This window comes from Lepisosteus platostomus, chromosome 28 (genome assembly GCF_059453375.1).
Source record: "Lepisosteus platostomus isolate fLepPlt1 chromosome 28, fLepPlt1.hap1, whole genome shotgun sequence".
NCBI lineage: Eukaryota > Metazoa > Chordata > Actinopteri > Semionotiformes > Lepisosteidae > Lepisosteus > Lepisosteus platostomus.
In genome coordinates this window covers 7127006-7144990 of record NC_142638.1, presented here as the reverse complement: position 1 = coordinate 7144990, position 17985 = coordinate 7127006, and the positions used below count along the sequence as shown (strand labels likewise).

At 47.0% G+C, this 17985-nt stretch overlaps 1 protein-coding gene across 5 annotated transcripts in view; it reads right to left on the bottom strand.

Annotated features, from left to right (window-relative positions):
• Positions 1-17985, bottom strand: part of thrab (thyroid hormone receptor alpha b) — a 142764-nt gene that overhangs the window by 43908 nt on the left and 80871 nt on the right. For 4 of the 5 annotated variants that reach the window (XM_088623266.1, XM_088623267.1, XM_088623265.1 and 1 more), the window contains one exon: positions 13546-13611. The exons of the other annotated variant lie outside the window; for it this stretch is intronic. The gene's annotated coding sequence lies outside the window, so the exon portion shown is untranslated. The remainder of the gene's footprint in view (positions 1-13545; positions 13612-17985) is intronic. 5 annotated transcript variants of the gene reach the window in all.

Below are 17985 nucleotides of genomic sequence, written 5' to 3'. Positions count from 1 at the left end.
CTACTGTCTCTCTTGTTAATACCGAACAGACTCCCACCTTTAATTCACCCATGAATCGAATGCAGAAGGAACAAGCTCCAGAAGCTTGAACTGAGCCTGCAGGTTTGGGCAGTATACCATCCCCAGCCAGCCTGCATCACACCTCAGCCCAATTTAGAACTACAAAGTTACAGCGCCCCTGTGTCACAACCAACATCTCTGGTCTGCAGCTGTTCAACCCATATCCCTGCGCTGCGTCACTCCACTCGTTATGCTCCCTCCTCAGCAAAAAAACCTCAACTGGAGGAGACATTTTGGAAAGACGCTGGATGTGGGAAGGTGGGGGCTCGTAGCAAGGATGCCGAGAGAGACACTGAAACAAGAAGGCAAGAAGATAATATTGCCTGAAAGCCTTTATTAATGTGGCAAACCGGGGGTGGGAAGCTGGAAGGAACAGGACCTTTAAATAAGAGGGTTTGAGGGAAAATAGACACACAAATGCAGCTGTAGAGTAAAAACAGTCCTCTTTATTTCACAGAGCAGAGAAACAAACCAAAACCACAATACACAAAACAAAAACCTCAGCTCCTCTTCGAGCTTCTAAAGAGCCTCACTGTCAGGCAGTCAAGCTGCTCACCAGCTGCAAAACACAAGTCTGTCCCCAAATCTTTTTCACAAACTCACAACGTTAAGTATTCTGGGGTTTGTTGATCGATCACTTCTGCCCTAGCTTCCTGGTTTTAAATGTCAGCCAACCAATCATCTTCCACCAATTGGTCAGGTGACAGAGGATGGCAGGTCATTCCCCGCTGCTCTCTGGGGAACGTGGTTCAGACAAGGATTGCCGTATTTACTGAATCTTCCTCCTTCTTACACCTACCACGTAACTGTCTCCCAAATGAAAATGCACATGGATTTCTTCCAAGTAGAAAGCATTTAGTTTTTAATTTACTTTGACCATTCTTGTTCTTGCATGGCACTCAAAAACTGAATTCCAGTTTCTCTGTGTCGTTCTTTTATCGCCAGGTGTCTCTAGGGCTACTGTATCAAACCCACTGAATCAATTTCCTCTAATCACAGCAAAGCATGAAGAAAGCAGGAAATACCAAGCTGCACTCTTGTTTTGCCCGCACAGCGCAGATGAAAAGATGATCAGATAATGTCAGATCTGGTGTACTGGGCCTTATCTCTCCACTGGCTTCATGGTAGACAGTTCACTTTTTGCCGCACAGTATTTAAGAGCAAATGCTCAAGCTCATATTCTCAAATGCAGTGCACTTAAAAAGTACAACTCAGACATAACCAAATAACCAACATAACCAAAGCAACTGTCCTACTCTGTCTGTAAAAACATTTTACATCTGCATGAAATGCCCATTTGGATATGCATTGGAAAATAATCTTAACAGGCACAGACAGCCACACAAAGGGGTGCATTTAAATGAGAGAAGCTGTTAGTCAAAATCAATGCGCTCCTTCCCTAAAAGGAGGTACACGTGAGATTAGGACCACACACGGTACATGACAGAGTACAAAGTTGTCCTCGCCCAGCTTTTCAGTGCTCCCAGCTCTAGAAGCCCTGTGCTGTTAACACAGCAAGCCTGCGGCCTCCGGGGGCTTAAAGCCAGCCAGCCAGCCAGCCAGTTCGGGCTCATTTTCTCTGTGCACGGTAATTAAAGCGCTCTAGACTTCCACTAGAGGAGAGGTGCAGTCCAGGTCCCCTGCGACGAAGTTAACTATGTCAACTGCACTTGGCAGCGCGCAGGAAAGCTGGTGGCCACACAGACATCATCAAGGTAAGAGTGACGGGAAGAAGGCAGCGGTGTGCTGCGCTCTCTCGCTCACGTGCCCACGACGCTCGGATACTGGAGATAAGCTGAGCCAAAACTCCGGCCTTCACAATAACCATGATCCGAAACCCATGTCGCACGCGCATGATTTGTCGCTTCATCACAAAACACACTGTGAAAGGCTCTGAGCAAAACAGTTTAATTGCGATCATCAGGGGAAAAAAACGTCCGAACAAAAGGCATCCGCTTTCTTAAAAGAAGCTAGGGAGTATCAGCTACAACAACATGTCTGGGGGGGCTGTTCCAGACCCCCACAACTCTCTATGTAAAGAGAGGTGGCTTTGGCTCTTTGTGTTCTTCTATTGTAGGTACTTTGTCTTTAGAACAACTTTAGTTTTCCAGAATCAGGTCAGTCTATGTAGTGGGTCACAGTGTCACCAGACCCCACCGAGGTGTGCCCAGCAACTACAGAGAAGACCTCAAGACTCCCACCACAGGCACCATCCCTCTCAGTCCTTCTTTAGTCTGCACTCCACAGCTGAACTCTTACTCATCCGATACACACGGGACCAAAAAAACAGTGAAACGAAGAGAAGATCATGGATAATTAAACTCAATTATCTTAACCCATTCAGTTAAACATTCTAATCCTATAATTACAATACAAATTATAGCAAAATCGCAGTACAGTAGTGAGAACAGCACACTCAAACCTCTTGACAAAAAATTCATTTGAAATATCCTACTATTAAAGCTCCTTTAAATGCAAAACGTACTAATGCACTGCCCTGCCGAGTTCAGATTTGTCTCTATTCACGCCACAGTAAGACAGAGCAGCGCCTAGCAGGACAGGGGAATTAAGAGTACTCTTACGGACGCTCACCCCCTCCTGGCTCACTCCAGAGACTGAAGTGAGATGAAATTCGAATTGCTGCCGTGTAAAACTGCAGCCCGCAAGCTTGAGGAAAGCCACAGGTACCAGGGTCATCCGACAGCTGCAACGCTGACTTTTAAACCAAACATAAGAATTAAGACACCAACCTAAATTAGAGGAGAAACAAGAAGTAATACGCAGCTGAAAACAACAGCAAGCCACCAGATTTTATCCCTGTCAGATGTTTTCTCACAAAGCGCATGAAGAGTTTCTTATCTCTTGAAGAGCACAAGATTGACTACAAAAGATTGGCAGGTCTGTGCTGTGGTCAGACAAAAGCCAAAGTGAGAAAACTCTACTGGAACAAAGTGTTCTCTTCGGAGAGCTGACACCCCCCCACCACATCACTCCCTGTGCGTCAAAGTCTTTGCATCTGTACAAACGTACAAAAACACATGTACTGTATGTAAAAAGTAAGCACTGCAAACTGCGTTGTAAATTAAGAATTGTTTGTACCTAATAACACCATAACACTGTTACCTAATGGTGTTATACACACTGCCTCAAAGTCTAAAGAAGTATAAACCGTAACACCACTGTAATTTGTGGTGAACACTATGTCTCTTGGAGGTCAAACTCATCCGACAGCTTTCACCACTGAAGGTTACTGCTGTCAGCATTGCAGCCGAACACTGTTTTGCCAGGGCTGTAGAGAAGACTCCGAGCAGGGGGTTTGGCAATCTGGTGATGTTACAGGAGCTTGAGAAGAAAACCCCAGCTCTCCCAACCTCATGACAAAATCCTCAGAGTACATTTTCTACCTGAAAGGTGCAGATCTGGTGGAGATCCTGAGAGCAATCCTGAGGCAAAAGCACAGCAGGCTGTGTTCCCTGTTTCACCCTGAACCACGAGTCCAGAGCGCAGGAGCGCAGGGGAGCAGGAGAGTGGGGTACCCACAGCAGTCCAGAGCTCAGGAGCGCAGGAGAGCGTGGTACCCACAGCAGTCCAGAGCACAAGAGCGCAGGAGAGCGGGGTACCCACAGCAGTCCAGAGCGCAGAAGAATACAATGGGAATACAAACCCATGGATCTGAAGAGCAATTACTCAATGCAGGGGGAATCAGAAACACCCCATTACACCCTGATGTAAGAAAACTGAGTATGAGCATGTGAAGAGGGCGTCTTCACTCATGTAAATGAGTTGGTGGAGTGTCTGCTCTTGTCCCCTGCAAAATCCTGACAGCCATGGGAAATTTGACCTCCTGTATCTTTTACACTAGTGTGGCTTAAGGTCACCATGACTGCAGTTTTACCATCCTTTCAGTGCTTATTATTAAATAATATCATGACAATACCCCAATGTGCTGTGATAATCATGCATTAATGCACAATAGGAATATGGTACTGGGAAAGAAAACCTCCAAAAAGGACCACACAGCTGCTGTCTCAGTCAGCAGGCAACATGTGTGCAGTGAAAACCAGGGATAAACTACGGGAGGGAAACCCTGGCGCTCAACGCAGTCACTACCCACAAAACTGGAGCCCTTTTAAGCTTAAAATGCAAGCTAACAAACTGGTGGGTAATTACAGCTCAGTTCTGAAATGTGTGGCAGCAAGGGTTGGACTCGGGCTGCTGCTGTGGCTACGAATGCCATTCTACTGTCCCAGCAAGCCTCTTGATGTTGAGCGCGAGTTCTTCCTCTGTCCGCTCGGGGGCAAGTCAGCTTTCCCATCTCTCCCCATGTCTGCCAGCAGGCGCCATGCACCCCCTGTCAGCAGAGCCCCGCTGGCTCCCCCATTTCTGACCTCCTCACCACCTGCCCCACATGTACAGCCGGGACAAGAGACAGCGGCATCCCCTTCCACCCGGGCACATGGTGGCATTAAGCACAGAAGGGAGAATCTGACAAGGCTAAATACCTGCTGACGGCCGGGGCCGAGAAACGACAGCAGTGTCGCATGACGTACGTCGGCGCTGTCGGAATCAACGTGTCAGGGACGCACACCAGATGGGATCTCATCCTGGCCCGCGGAGCGTGAAACGAAGGCCTCCCGCGGTCATTGGAGGCAGCAGGTCCGCTACGTGAACGAGCTTCTGTACTGGCACGTCGGGGCCCCCAGCAGGGAGAGCGGGACCTTTTCTGGGTGCATACACGTCTTCCCTCTGCGGCACCCAAGGCAGATTGGGAAGAGGAAATCGAGGACTGCGGGCACAGGCCCCTTCCTTTGCCACTGTGCATCAGGGCGATGAAACCCCACACCTCTCTTTAACCCAATCACTCCATATCATGGCTTCAAAAGCTGTACCCCAAAATGTTGGGCATCATTTCAGACAGAATCCGTCTTCCTAAAATGGGTGAAACGCAACTTAAAACCTGCTGTTGATTCGCACTTTCAGGTTCATTTTTAAAATTCTAAAATGTCAAAAATGAACGTTAAAATGAACACAGCACTGTGTATCAAATGTGCCTGGTGATCCAGTCACACACTATTTTAGAAATCAGTGCAGCTGTATGAAATGTGTTCTGTAGAATCCTATTTGAGGTAATGCGTACACAAATCCTTTGATACTTGTGCTTAATTTCTGGCTGGCAGATTTAGTTATGTCCGATTTAATTTAGATAATCGTAATTTGGTTTGATGCTGGTATCAGTTCTGACCCCAGAATTTAATTTAAAAAAGTATTCAAACCTTACAGTATCTGTCGATTAAGACATTGTAATAGATCTGTGCCCATTCCAAGCCATACCTACACAAGTGGGGGTCACATACTTCAAAAGAGAAATCCAGAAAACACTAGGGAGAGCTGCAAGCCGGACACCACAACCGACCAGCCCTGCTGTCTACAGCAGGACTGTATGAGTCAACATGTGCTGTGTATCTTACACACCGCCTTCTGGGCCCCCACACCTGACCGCTACAAAGGAACCCCAGTGCCTCCTCCAGCAACCCGGGGACTTTCAGGCCAAACTATACATCCCATTTTGGCCGCGACAGTCCCAGATTAAAGGCCAGTCCCGGGTGTCTCGCCTTTGTTCAAAGAACTGACTGTCCCATTTTCTAACAAGTGAAAAGGCTCCGTGTCTCCCTTCCCAGGAATGTCCTTTTCAGCTTAGGGAAATATGGTCAGCAAAAACTGTCAATATGATAGTTTGATTTTTCAATTGTGGTGTGTACAATGGAATGAATTCTTTCTTCCTGTGGCTGAATCTGAACCTTAATTTTTCCAAGTCAATGACAATGAAATACACTTGACATGCTTCAGGATACAAGCATGCTGTGCTGGCAGCTGCACGTTACAGGGACACTGCACAGTCCAGCCATTAGGCAGGATGAGCTCTCATCACAAGATGCATTTAAAAAACAATCGAATATAAGATACTTCAGTAAACGTACAATAAAGCATTAAGTGAGGAAGAGAAAATATTCTTTGTTGGTTTGTTTTCTGTCATGTCTTCATATTTCGTTGCTCATAATGCACTGCTGTCCGAGTTAAAGTTAAAAGCAGCCCTGCAACACTGTTAACATCAGAAAGTTAAGGGTACAGGTCAGTAGCTCAATTGGAACCAATTCAAAGAGAAAAGAGATGCAACACACTCAGAGAGTAATGAGGAGGAAATGGACAGAGAGGAGCAGAGAAGGAGAGGGTTAACAGAATCCCTTGGACCGTGCTGTGTCATGTGGAAAGAGCCGTAATTACTGTGATTACGGTGATTACCTGATTAGGGAGATAGTCTTTTAATGTGCTTGATTAACAGAGCCCTAGCAGAGCCTCAGTACTGTAATCCTCAGGATTACTTGTCCCCACTGTTACAGTGAAGCTCAAGCCCACCCATCTGTAAGTGGCAGGTGAGCACCCCTGTTCCCCAACAGTTACACAGAGCACCCCCAGAATGCCTTCTGCATTCTGCATTCTTGACGCGACGATCCCATGGCGTGCCTTTCTCTGCTGCAGGAACCGCCACCCGTGGGCTCAAACAATCACAATCAAACCTTCAATTTGCTTTATTTTCTGACACCAGTCCTGACATCAAAGATCATAGCGTTTCTTTTGACAATTACTATCTGCAGTTCCAGGGGCAGTGGGGGGGGGGGGAAGGAAGAGAACTGCTTTTCTAGGCAGCGGCTTGTGGAAATTCCTGAGCAACGTCTCAAGGCTGGCCGCCCAGTGTAGAGGCGGCTGTCCTGCGCCGCGGACCAGCTCTTTCCAGCAAACACTTCCTGGTGCATGAAGATCCCGAAACATCTGGGGGGAGTGGGGCTGGCGGGGGGGAGTGTCACAAATCAATCAGCTGTAGAAACAGCCCAAAAAATAAAGGTTCAGACAGCGGGCACAGGGCTGTCTGACTCCAAGGCCGTCCGAAAGAAAGCAACTGGAAAACTCAGACTCTGACACAAAAGTCTGTGTTCTTGTGCAGGGGGCTGCTGTTCATGTGTCTGGAACCATGTGTGAGAGCGCACGATTTATTGAAATCGTTGCTCCTTGCCTGTGTGTGACTGCAGGCCCGCTGCCTGTGAATGCACACTCCTGTTTGCTGCCGTGTGTGAGGGTATGCGAGCATACGCCAGCAGACGCAGCTGTGATGTTCGTTAATGCAATTGAGACCATGCCAACAGAAGGAGGCAATGTCAGGGGGGGGTTGTTTATAGAGATTATTAGAGCTGTAATTACAGTTCAGAGCTATCTCACACAAAAAAAAAAACTCAGCCTCAACTTCGCAGACAGCCCAAGAGGCTCCCGACTCTGAGAGACACACATCCCAGGAAGTAAACAAGGCAGTCTAGATGTCATTACAATAGGGAAATAGCAACAGAGGCTACGCTGGTTCATTGTGAATTTGAACTTGAGACCTCGCCTTGAGAAAGAATTAAGTTTTTAGAGGGCCCCTGGGGCTAAAATTCAGTGTATGTTTTCATACTGCTCCCTCCTCCCCCCACCCCAAAAGAGAAACAATCTGTCACAACACCAAATTCTACAAAAGAGAATAGAATGAACTGAGCAGAAAATAAATGGATTTTTGAATGAGAAAGGGATTTTCAAATCAGTTTGCACCTGAGGAGAATGAGCTCCTATTTTGTCTGAATATAAAAATGTGATGGTTCTGTACCCATCGCGCTAGAGAGAACTGAAATAAAATTAATGTGTTTCTCGAAAACAGGCTTATGGGATTTAAGTGGAGCTGTATCTGAAGACAGAAGAAAACTGAAGGATAGCATGCACTGTAGCAAAACGCACTGAAGCAGTCCTGAAAGCACACCGGAGCTGAAAGGTGTCATTCGCATGAGTTCCTTCTACAAGGAACACACCTGTTCTAAGTTACCTGAAGTGCTGCACCTGCAGAGCAGCTTTGGTTACGGGTTTCAAAATATCAGCACATGACAAAAGAGAGCCTAAACTCCGGAGTCTAACTGGAGCTCCGAGTGTGAAGTGTGGGTTTTCAGCGGTAAGCACGGTGACCGTGGGTGACCGCCTTAGCCCTGCTCTGATCTCCACCCAGGAAGCAGTGCCGCGGTCTCTCGGCTTGATCCCGTTAATCGAGATCCCCGAGATTTGACGAGATTGCAGGGCTCGCAGATATTGTCCAAGCCTTAAGGCCACGCAGATTAGCCGGCTGGAGCTGCATGCAGCACCGCTGACAGATCTTAAAGCCGTTATTCAATCCGATCGAGAGGATGAGAAACGGGGGGCGTGGGCTGGGCTGGAATACAAATCCCCTCCCGTCTTAAAAAAGTGCAGGAATAAGACATTCCAAGGAACACAAAAGGCAAGACTGTAGGACTGTGTCTCAGCTGGGAAAGCAAGCTGTCTGGACACAAAAGAAACAGAAGAGTAGCCTCTTTGGTTAGTCCGTTCATACAAACTGGCCTGGCACTTGGGCCTTGTGAGCTGCCAGGGTTTGAGGCTGTCTGGTTCTGAGACTATATTAGAGTCTAAGTATAACACAGTGGTGCTCTTGGCTTGAAAGAAATGATTTCTTGAGTCCACTTTAGTAATTCAGAGAAGGGGTGGGCACAACGATCTGATGCACAGCAACAAAGAGAAATCTAAAAACCTGCAGCTGTTACCAATGAAACTGAAATCCAAACCACTTTTAACGCAGATTCCTGAACTGCATACTGATAAGATCAAAACTGCAGCCAAAAAAAAAGTTAAAACTTCTAGTACAAAAGAATTGAGCACAATAACAAGTACATCACGGAGATTAGAAAACATCGACCATGCAGGCACAAGCTGGAACAACATGGTTTCTTGATTCTTCAATATTCAAATTGCTCAAGACTTAAATCAATGTCAGAGCTGTATTTTTTACAAGTTTGATGTTAACATTAAGACTCTTTGAAGCAAAGGGAGAAAATGAAATCAGATTTGAAACATGCTGTCTTTTGACCACAATGGAGAACGAAAATAATGCTTAGAAATTGTTCTACCATGTAGGACTAAGTTCAGCTACAAGCTTACAACCCAGAAACAGCCTTTACTTTAATTACCTCATCTCTCTGGGTCCTGGCATAGCTCTTCAGTCATCTTTTTTTTGGAAATTCACACTTTGAAGTTGTTATCCTCCTACAATGCAGCCCTGGTCTAAAGAATAAAACACTCCTCAGCTTCATCTCCCTGGGCAGCACACCCACCACACTCTCCACAGGACAAAAGCTTTACTGGGGTTTACTGCCCACAGAAAAGAGGGGCAGTCAGTCAGAAAGGGGTGGGATATTAGTTACCCAAGGTAACCCCAAATTCTTCCAACCCCAACAGCGCTCAGTTGTATGATTTCATTAACAGCTTCCACATGCAGGAAATGGACACCCTGGACTCCAGCCAGTGACCTCCAGGCTAGAGAGCTCAACCTAAACTTTCTCCTTACGAGCCAATGAACAGCCCAGACAATCCTACATCTTACACTGCTGATTACTCAGCGCTCCCTAAACATTCAACCCCCTGGTACTTTACAGCCCATCTTCCAGCACATGTTGCTACAGTACAGGTTCAGATCGGGGGCTAAATGAGCTGGAAAGATGAAGAGGACAGGGAGAAGGAGAACTCTCAGCACAGAAGGTGGGAGTGTCAGCAGCTTCTTTAAATTCTTTGCTCACGTTTTGCAGAACTCACTGGATCTCGTGTATGCCATTCTTGCAGAATCCCCTTCCAGTGAAGCTCTGCAGCTCTTGCTCATCTTGTTGTTCACTGATCCAATATTCATATGCACACATCCCCTGCCCTCCCGCCACCCGAAAAGATCCCACGCTTCAGAGAAAATCCCAGAGGACACAGGTGCATTATGCTAAAATAGGGAAATAATCAGGAAAACTAGGCGATGAGGAGCGACAAGATGATCCTGGATAAGGACCAGTTTGCACTTTGCTTTGTACACAAAAACGTCACTGGGTAGCGGCAGAGGTTCACAAGCATTCCCGTTTGGAAAGGTAGTCAAGTAAGTCTCACCAGTGACCTGTCAGAATCTGTCTCTGTGGACTGGTCGGAGGAAACGGATCTCCTGTTTTATCAGGCATCGCTCAAGTACAAAGAATCCTGCAACATGTGAACTGATCCGACCCCGATGCCTTTCTTCTCCCCAGTGTGTCCGCAGCATTCGAGCAATCTGGCCTGCCAGATGCCAATTAACCCATTGTCTGCCTGTTCATTGGCATCTGAGGCACAGTGACACAACGACCAAGAGCTTAGAAAAGGGATCCTACCTGTGCAGTGAAAACTGAGCCCTTGGTCTTGTTGCCTGGTTTAACTTCAAAGAAAAATCGAGGCATTAGACCAAAATAACTCAGAAATCCAACTTACGCAGACATCACTAGGAAAGAAAACCTTGTCTAGTCAGGGGAAAGGCACTGGTTTTGAAACATTTCTGAGTTTTAAAGTATGAAATGGCACAATAGGCTAGGGAGATGGAAACATTTTGTATAGTTAGCATGCTTTTTGTTATTTTGATACTGGGAGATGCACAAAGAGAAAAACAGACCTGACATGACAAGACAGCTCTCACTTTCACCTCGAGGGGGTATCTGGTTTCCACATGATTAACAAGATGACTCAAACCGTAACCCCTTTCGCTGCAAATGAAGATGAGCCTTCAAATCTCGGAATTAACTGCATCCAGAGTCAAGGAGGGATTGGCCACACAAACTGGATCCTGTACCAAGCTGGAGAGGGTCTTGGGAAACACAGGGCCGGGTATTCTTTGGGTAATAAAAGTATGTGACACATCAAGGTGTGACACAGGAATTGTGCAAGAACTACATGCTCAACGAGGGTACTGTGCTAAGGACTGGAACTTCAGAGGTGAAGAAAAGGATCTGAAGAAAAGATGCAGGATGCCTGTCCACAAATGCTCTTTCAATAGTGCAACTTGTCTGTTCTCTGTTGGCGAATACCGTCAATGCACATTACATCACTGCGAAGATAGTGCCCCACAAGCTCTACTCAAGGACTCGGTACAACTAAAGTGACTTTTGTTCAGTGTGTATTCTGAAGGCAATTATTAATTTCCAGTCTGAAACAGAAACAGTTGACTGCTAATCTAGGTCAATTTATTTCTGGTCTATGGCTGACCTTGTTCCTCTTATTATTTAAACACAGCTCTTTGGGGAATGAGGCACGTCCCACTGAATGTTCCTCTCCGGTGTTGTTCCAGGTGGAATTTATGAAGTGTTATGAATGGCCCATCTAGAACGAGACTGGCGCACTGCAGCGCCGGCACCTCCTACCCCCTCTCTGCCCACAGCATGCAGCAGGCACGATCCCCCCCCCACCCCCACACCCACCCTCTCTCCCAGGCTCCTCCTTCCATAGCCCAGCCTGCCAGGCCTCCAGTGTCCATGGAAAAAATTAATTTCAGAAACTCTTACACAATCATGACTGCGGCAGACTGGAAAATACTAAGAATGCCCTCAGTCCTAAAGTGCTCTTAATCCTTCTTTTTTTTTTCTCTTTAAAGGCTGGTTTTGTGCCATAATAGGCCAATGAAAGACTTTCTAAGAAATGAGTAGAAGACACACATGGGCTGCTTCTGTTAGCATTTATTAACCCACAAGAACCTCACCAAGCCTCTCAGTCAGCCAGGAACCTCACACTGTCCAGGTAATGTGGTCCTCAGACACATGATCCTACACATCCCAAAGTACCTCCCAGTTAGGACGCCTGAACTGACGTGCTCCATTTCCAAAACCTACTGTGCCACTGTCCTCCAATAAGGCACACAATGCCTTTCTCTTCAATCAGACCTATCTGAAAAATAAATGCTGCTCAATATATGTGCTCACATGCTGTATGTGTGGTAGTTGTAGAGGCAGGATAGTTAGCTCATGTGGGTTTGATTCTGGCTTTGGCAGCCTCCTGTGTGTGGAGTTTGCATGTCTGTTGTGGCTGAGTAGGTTATCATGCTGACTCTAGATCTGTGTTATCAAACTGTCCTACTGTGCTCTTTTTTGTGCCTACACGCCTTGTTATAGATTAGCTTCCCGTCCAGGGTGTCGATGCACCTTGTTTCTTCTTCTGACAGGACAAACTTCCTGCTCCTTCAGATTGGGTGTGAGGCCATTTCAAGGGATTTTTCCCCAAACATCTGTCCCAAGACTGCGTAGACTGGACTATTTGGCCTGTACAAGCCATTTCCTGGTTGGGCATGAGTCTTGGGGATTTAGCTATGGATTACTTTTTAATTATGGCATCTCTCTCTTCTTGCAGCTGCTTTGATGAGAGAGGCAGCAGAAAGAGAAGAGGAGCTGAAAGTGGCCGTTCTAAGATACAACAAGGAAAGACAAGCTATCCTCCACCTTCAGATTAGCAGCTCTAAAAGTGTGTATTAATGGGTCAACAAGCAGCTCTGAGAGGATCAAGGAACGAGCAGAAATAAAATCCCGGAGGCCATTTCTCAGGATAGGCTGTACCATGTCCCCTGTTCCAATGCACCTTTCAACTTCCCTTCCACTATGCTGGAACAGAGCTAGTTTTTCAATGTAACATCAACACAATATAATTTCATTTTTCTTTGGAGCATGGCACTGGGACACGCCCTACAACAAGGCACACACTCACCAAGGAGGGCCTTGGATCATAAGAGCAATCTGAGACACACAGTCACAGTCTCCTGCAGGTTCCAATTTTCAAAATAACAGTAACAGATTGATAAACATATTGTAGACAGATGTAGACAGGTAGAGAGACAGGCAGATTAAAACAAACGCTAACCTGCCCTGAGCTTGCATGTTCCTGAAAGTAATACAATAGGGACGTCATACAGCTGCACTCTTTCATACAGCTAAAGGCCCCCAAATAAAAATCAAGTTGATTGAAGTCTTAATAAACACAGGATTTCCTGTCACGTTGTGCTCAGTAACTCCCTGAGAACAATTTGTCAGGGGGTCTTTATTTGTTAACACACGCACTGGTGCTGCGCGATAAGGTGAGGTGGAATGCTGGGGGTGAGAGCCCGCTGTTTCCTGCTCGTGCATGCTGGGAGAGCATCCACCACTGTCCATGGGACAGGAGGCAGGGTTTGGGCCCGGTCACGGTGGGGAAACGCACAAGTGGGTGTAACATGTCGCATGTGCAACAAGTATAAAAAACTGCATCTCAGACAAACTGAGTCATGCAATCCTCCAATGAGAATTCACTATACTGCTGACTTCCAGATGTTCCGCTATTAAACCCCAGATGTTGTACTGCTGCACAGTTTTTCTTATCAGCAGCGTAGGTATTTACCCCCTTCTACGGTTTCTCCTTCTGAGGCAGACTGAAATGTGAAAACTCACGCCAACCTCGCAGAGAGAATGCTACAGAAAAGTGTTCTGTTTGTCACACGTGGGACAGGGAACACGCTCGAAGAGATGCTGGGCTGGAGGAGGAGCCCGACCCTGAAACTCACGAGACCTGTGTGTCTGGGTGACTCACCACTCTCGGGGGGCAGGGGATCTCCTCCGATTCTCTCGCTCACTGGAACAACATTGGCAGCCCTCCCTGGCAGGGGACACAGACCAGAGCAGAGTTATTATTGAAAACGGATATTATGGAAGAGGAGAAGTCTTTTGCAGCAGGAATTCATTCCTTTATTTTTCTGTTTCCTGCTGGGCAGGATCGTGGGGCAGGGCTTCGACCTGTGTCCCCCCCAGCCTCAGTGACAACCCACTCCCAGCCCTTGTAGCGTGACCCTCTCCCCTGGAGTCCTGCTAACACAGACATATATTCCTCATTGAAAACCCACACAGACTGCATGCAAGGTAACAGGAGAAATTACTGTTTCCTTGATTTGTCTCCACCCAGTGTTGTGGCCAGAGGAAACTCAAGGCTATCTCTTTTTTATTTCACCTTTTTTATTTACATTTGCTTTAATTACAGAACTCACCCATTACCACACTGCAGGAACAGAATCCAAAGCTTGTTTCAGCTGTAACAAGCAACAGCTAATTATAACTAAAGATAAAAGAGACTATTCTTGGAGAAATGATCATGCAAGGAAACAAGACCTCGTACAAGCCCAGGTAAACCTGTCAGAAGGGACTACAGGATGTTCAATTTAGCCAAGCTGTACAATGTCAGTCACATGACCCTGCATGTGTTTATTTCATGGACTAACATTTCTGGCTTCCATTTTCCCTCCTACTGTTAAAGCTAAAAAACTAGAAGTTACTTCATGCATCCACAGCACATCTAGTATTTTTTAATAATGTTTGATCAATTTAAATGAACGAATTCCAGTCGGTAAAACACTTGATCGATTTTCCACCCTATATGCCGAGCAGCAGGGCTGTAGGCCTGTCAGCCATGTAGGGCTGCACCCCAGGGGTGAACTGGGGCTCCTCCAATCTGTGTGAAGCGCTTTCTGCTCCTTGTGGTGAAACGGGCTTTTAAGAAATGCAAAGAATTACTGTTGGTATTGATTAGCATCAAATCCACACCACTTAAACTCCTCACCCCCAAGTCCAGGCTCTGCTGCCCACAGTGAAGACCTACTGTACCAAGACTGTCTGGGGCAGAACACAGAGATAACTGAAGCCCAGGGCAACGTCTTCACTAGCAACATCTCCAGCATGATCCTTGACTGACTTACCATCACAGGACTGCAGTATTTTACAACAATCATCTCCTTCTTCCCGGAATTCATTTTCTTTTATGCTGTGAAGCGTATTTTTTTTAACTGCGGCTCGAAATTTCCATTCTGAGAAACTGTGCAAAATTCCATCACTGGGCCGCGAGAGGCACCGGTTATTTTCATTAAACTCACACACCGCAGTAAACCAAGGCAAAAACACAGTAAAAGCATTGTACAGCCTGCAACATGTGATGCAGTTTTACTGCGGTACACTCTCTTAAGGGTTTAGCTTTTTCTAACGCAGAAATTCCCCAGTCCCGCCAGCAATTTCTGAGGAATCTTCAGTGAGCTACAGCAGAGTACATACCGATCATAGATCAAAAGTCTATTTTTGGACAGCATCCATAAAACGTTCACCTCTCTGTGTAATTTACACCCTTTTGGCTTCAGAGAAACAAGCCTTTTTAAAAAAAGAAAATGACGCACAGAAGAGCTGCTGACCGACCGTCCTCAGTATCTCGGTAACAATAACCGTTCGATTTTCGGATCGGGGATGGTGCCAGCCTAAAAAAAGTGGGACAAATCTTTATGAATGAAGCTCTTTGTGTCACAGGAACACTGTCAAGCAAGTTTCTCTTTAGGCTACAATTAGATTAAGTCTTCTTCCCTGGGAGGCATTTTCCTCAAATATTAATGTGGATAATCCAACGAAAAGAACAACAGAGAGTAACCCTCGTGATGTGCAGCACTCACATTCTCAAATCTGTTGAATATTAAAAAACGACTCGGGGCCAAGTTCACAAATCCTTTCAATCCAACACGTTATGAGCTCCAAAGTTTTTTTTTTTAAACACACTGAACAATCCACAACTCTCAATACTCGGGAGCAGAAGACTCCAGCAGCTGTCAATCAAGGCTGCGTTCCAGCCCAGAGCTGCTCAGTGTGGCAGAGGGGGAACTTCTGTGTATCTGGGCCAGGAACCTGGAGACGAGGGGCTGGATTTTATTTGTTTTCTCGTTTTAAAACGGAACCAAGAGCCAGAGGACCGGGTGGCTCATGTGCACCGAGCCTGGCGCTGACTCCAGGGTCCAGAGTTTGCATTCTGTCTCAGCCTGATGGGCACCAACATCTCGTGCCTAACCACTGGCTCTGATGCCTGTCTTCCCCAACAGCGTTGTATGAAACTACGCAATACTTAAGAGCTCAACCCCATTAGCTTCTCCTGGGCGTGACTGTGTGCAACTCAATTAAAAATCAATCTGCACTTCTCGGCTCATTCTGCTCCATGCTGCGGCCAGTGCTGTCAGGCTGGTATGACACGGAGACCTGTAGAGATGCAAAGGCCTTCACTGGCCTGAGCTGTGCCCTAAACTCCACAGCAAGTATGCGTGTGATGCAGGCGCATGCTCCTACATGTGCTCAGTCAGGTACCACGCTATCCATAGAGACACAACCTGAGAAAACATCCAGGCACAGACTGAAAGCGCTGAAAGAATTAGAACGTGGAGAAGGCCCCATTTTTTTCTTTACAAAAACTGGGACTTACGATTTTTATTCCCAAAATAAGAAAGTCAACATTTTGTTTCTCGGGTGTTTTCACACTGTGTGGGGTTTTGTGTGAACGGGGCTTCAGGAATCGCAAGTTAAGATCTTCTGGACATCAATGGGGAGTCGCTTCAGAGGCGGCGTCCGCGCCGTGAACGGGCCGGATACAACACCAGCCTGAACGTGGGCACTGCCAGGGACGGCCCGTCCCGGGGCGCTTGCTTCCTGAAGAGCGGCTTAGCAGAGGAAGCCGTCTTCCTGTACGACAGTTCTTAAAGGGGAAGTGAAGTAAAACAGACGAGATCCTTAATATCCACCATTTCCCCCCACCCCCCACCGCAGCCCCAGCCCAGCCATGGTGTTACCCCTGGCCCCTACAATGAGGTCTGACAACTAGGGGTGAAGTACTGGGCAGCACCCCGAGCCTCCGCTGTCACCCCATCTGCACCACCGATCTGAGCGGCAGAGCACTTCCAGTGAACAATGCCAGGACAGGCCAGGATCCAGGGAGTCCAAGAGGAGGAATGCAGAGACGCCCAATGCGTTACTTCTACCTCAGTTTAAGACCAAGACCGTTATCATTCGGCAAGAGCACCAAGAGTGATTCAGGAATAAGAAGAGAGGTCCCATGTGGTGTAAGGTGCTCATTTTAAAAAGGCAGGCCTCTCTTGCTGTTTATCAACCTTGGACAGAACCATGACTGTATTAAAGACCCACCCTCATGTCTGCTGCCGTAACTGGGCTTTTAGTCCTCTTTAAAATCCTGGATAACTGTCAGACTTTTCGCTGCACAATTGCACGCCTTGCACTCCGAAAGGCGACTTGAACACTTCACTGAACACAGCAACATCTTCCTGAACACTAAGGATGTGCTCCAGAGAAAGGAACACCGAAGGAATCAGCACTTAGAGATAACTACAGCCTGGGATCAAGTGGTGCGTTTCCTTAGTATCACTATTGACTATATACTACATACGAGCCATGTATGAGGGCTTCACTGGGACAGTAGAGATATTTTAACCACAGAACACAGCTAAAAATCCAAGTCTCTAAAAAAGGAGATTATTTTTAAAATTATAGTTACAGAATACATTTGGCTCTTCACCGATGACATTAACATCACTTTATTGGCCACATTTGTCTTTTCGCATACCCCAGCTTGCTCTCCATGAGACACACAGACAGAGAGAGAAGCTTGGGGTCAGAGCGCAGGGTCAGCCATTGTACGGCGCCCCTGGAGCAGCTGGGGTTAAGGGCCTTGCTCAGGGGCCCAACGGAGTAGGATTCCTCTGCCGGCCGCGGGATTTGAACCAGCAACCTTCCAGCCACAGGCGCAGATCCTTAACCACAGTGCCACCGCTCCGCCCCTATACATTCATTTGGAGATTGATCACTGCCTGCCTTCCCTCCTCCAGCTGGGCAGGGTTCGAGACCGACAGGAGGAGCCACACTCTTGGGCTGTGGCTCATCACGGGGGCCTCGGGACGATTGCAAAAGGCACTGGCCACAGAGTGAACGTCACTGCCCACCAAAAAGTTGCTGTGTTTCACTGCATGTTCAGGGTGCAGAGACGTCCAGCTCCAGCAGCAGCGCTGGGGCAAGCGTGGCAGTGCTGTGACATGTTTGCTGGAGCAGCAACTCGCACAGATGTTGCGCACCTAAAGCCAACCCACTAACAAACCAACCAACACGCCCGCCTATGGCCTCCAAAATAAACAAACAAAAAAAAACGATTTGGCAGAAGAGCCACAAACTC